The sequence below is a fragment of the Propithecus coquereli genome, unplaced genomic scaffold (genome assembly GCF_000956105.1).
Source record: "Propithecus coquereli isolate 6110/MARCELLA unplaced genomic scaffold, Pcoq_1.0 Scaffold14, whole genome shotgun sequence".
In the NCBI taxonomy this organism is placed as follows: Eukaryota; Metazoa; Chordata; class Mammalia; order Primates; family Indriidae; genus Propithecus; species Propithecus coquereli.
This window is the reverse complement of record NW_012138302.1, coordinates 19,346,432-19,349,783: the sequence shown is the minus strand read 5'-3', so window position 1 is coordinate 19,349,783 and position 3,352 is coordinate 19,346,432. Positions and strand designations below refer to the sequence as shown.

Below are 3,352 nucleotides of genomic sequence, written 5' to 3'. Positions count from 1 at the left end.
GATCAAGGATGTATCATGGAGGAGAATTCTGTTCCAAGAAACAAAAAGCACTAGATTACCTTCATGGTTGTTCCCTTCAAATTTTAAGACTAAAATTTCTGATATTTTGTGTGTATACATAGTCTACACACATACATATGTCTAAGAGTTCTTGCATAGATTATTTTTTCAAAGGTGAAGTTATATAAAAGCAATGAGACAATAAATATTATACCTTATTATAAGCTATTAACTGTGTATTAGTCTTTCGTGTTTCATTGTATGTCTTGCAATTTTTTGTTGAAATTTGGAGATTTTAAATAATACAAGGTGGCATATCTGGAAATATTTCCTTATTGTTGTTCTGTCTGTTCTGTCCATTGTTGAATGGGGGACATTGAAGTCTTCAAATATTACATTGCACTGTGTATTTCTTCCTTATGTCAGTTTTTGTTTTTTATATTTTTAGAGTCTCTTTTTAGGTGTATAATGATGATATTTTCTAATGATCTATTTTCCTGGTGGCTTGACATCTTTGTCATTATAAAACATTTTTCTTTGTCTCCAGTAACAAAAATTTCTCTTAAAGTTTACTTTGTCTGATATATGTTTAGCCATTCCGGCTCTCTTACGCTTACTGTTTGAATGTTATATCTTTTTCTTCCCTTTTATTTTCAACTTATTTATGCCTTTGAATCTAAAATGTGTTTCTCATAGACAACATATAGTTGGATCATGATTTTTATCTATTTTCTCAAACTCAGCCTCTTAATTGCAGTGTTTAATGCATTTAAATTTTATGCAATTACCTATGAGGTAAGATTTATATCTTCTGCTTTGCTATTTGTTTTCTATATGTCTTTTTTGCTCCTGTATTTCTCCATTGCTTCCTTCTTTTGTATTAGAGATTTTCTAGAATACATTTTTAATTGCCTATGGACTATGTTTTTGAAATATTTTCTTAGTAGTTTCCATGGGGATTACAAATAAATCTTAATGTATGAGAATCTGGTTTAGATTAAAACTTAATTTCAATAGGCTACAATCCCACCCTTTTTCTTTATATTGTTATTTTCATATAAATCTTTATATATTATTTTCCATCAACACAGATTTATAATTATTGTTTTGTGCAGTCATCTTTTAAATCAGGACAAATAAAGAGCCACTGGCAAAAAACACATTCGGGCTATCTTCTGTACTTACCTAGTTACCTTTATCATTGCTCTATCTTCTGTACTTACCTAGTTACCTTTATCATTGCTCTTTTTTTCTTCTTGTGAATTTGAGCTGCTGTCTAGCATCCTTTCATTTTAGCCTTAAGGATTCCTTTTAGTATCTCTTGTAGTGCAGATCTGCTAGTGATAAATGTTCTGCTTTTGTCTGTCTGAGAATGTTAACTTCTTTGACATTTTTGAAAGATACTTTTGCTCATTATTCACGGTTAACAGTTCTTTTCAGCACATTGAATGCCATCCCACTACCTTCTGGACTTAGTTTCTGATGAGAAATCAGTTTTAAATCTTATTGAAGAATTTGTGTATGTGATAAGTCCCTTCTCCCTTGCTGCTTTTACCTTTTGTCTTCGGCTTTTGACTTACAGTTTATGATGTGTCTTAAATGTGGATCACTTTGAGTTTATCCTACTTGGAGTTCATTGAACTTCTCGAATGATTAACAGCTTTCTTCAAATTTGGGAACTTTCTGAAGGTTATTTATCCATATATTCCTTCTGTCCCTTTCTCTTCCTTCTCTCCTTCTGGAATTCTCATTACAGGTATGTTGGCATACTTAACGGTGTCCCACAAATTCCTGAGTATCTGTTGTTTATCTTTATACTTATTTCTGTCTGTTCCTCATAATGGATTATCTCATTTGACCTGTCTTCAAGTTTACTAATATTTTCTTCTGCCTGCTCAAATGTGCTAATGAGTCCTTCTAAAGTATTTTTCATTTCTGGAGTTTTTCATTTGCAAATCTTTTCCTTTCTTGATTAGTTTTCAACTCCAGAATTTCTATTTGGTTCTTTTAAAAAGTAACTTAAATCTTTTTTTATTGATATTTTCTATTTGGTGAGACATAACTCTCATACTTCATTTCTTTAGACAGTTTTTTTTTTTTGTTCTTTGAATATATTTAATATAACTCATTTAAGGTCTTTTTGTCTAATGAATCCAATCTCTAGGTTCCTCAGAAACAGTTTCTATTAGCTTTTTTCCCTCCACTTCCACTATATGTTATTGTCGCTTACTACAATTATTCGTTCAGTAATTTTTTGAACTAATTCTGTAAAGCCTATATTCTTTTCTGTGGGTGGCTCCTGTTTTCTCTCTTCTTTTAGCTGAGCAGTTAAGTAATGATTAGACAGATATTTCTGCAAACTCTTAAAACCAGTAAGTATCTCAGTGTTTGCTCAGAGGCTGTGTGTGTTGGGGGTACACTTATAACACTCAGCCTAAGCCTCAACTTCTTGTTTGTACAGAGCCTGAAGGTCAGGTAGAATTAAAAGCTGAGGGCCTTCTGGTCTTTACTAACCATGTACACAGCCTTGGGCATATGCACAGTCCTATAAATATGAGTTGTCTTCTAAAATCCCAGGAATATGTGGTAGCTTTTCGAAGCCCCTAGGACATACTCAGATTTTCCTTTTAAACTTTTTGATTAGGGTATTGTTTATTCCAATCCACCACCTCAGACTGCTATGAAGTTAAACAATTACCTGTAATTGTTTTCAAAAGATGCCCCCCAGGGCAAAGATTGTACACTGGGAAACCTCTGACTCACATCAAAGACAGCATTGTAAGTGGAGTCTTCCAGGCAATCTCCAGACTGGCCAAATAATGACAATTCTCTGGGAATGATATATTTTTTTTTTCTTTCTAGGAATGGTCTTTTAAGAAATCCCAACTTTATTTTTTCCCCTTTAGTGGCTACCAGGATGTTGGTTTTCACTGAAATTGCAGGCTGTTGGTTTTCAAGACTATTATGATGCTAGACAGTACGACATGGGATTAGGGCAAGTTAAATATGTCACAAAACTTACTGTCCTTACTAACATCCAGCTGTTTTCCTTCCTGAAGGATTTGTTTAATTTTCCAGATTGCCAGAAGCACTTGATTATATTCCATTATTCCTTTCTATTATTTTATTTTTAGCATTTCCTTCTTACTCTTTCTTAGAATTTCCATCTTCTGCTTACTTTACTCAGCTCTTCTTGTATTTTGTCTACTTTTTCCATTAGAGCCTTTAACATATTAATCATAGTTATCTGAAATTCCCAGGATAATAATTCCAATGTGTGTGTTGTATCTGAGTCTGGATGTGGTGCTTGCTTTGTCTCCTCAAACTGTGTTGTTTCTCGCCGTTTGGTTTG

At 33.1% G+C, this 3,352-nt stretch overlaps 1 protein-coding gene across 1 annotated transcript in view; it reads right to left on the bottom strand.

The window, feature by feature from the left end:
• SPATA6 (spermatogenesis associated 6) overlaps nt 1–3,352 on the bottom strand; it is a 154,432-nt gene that overhangs the window by 12,760 nt on the left and 138,320 nt on the right. The gene's annotated exons all lie outside the window — the stretch shown is intronic.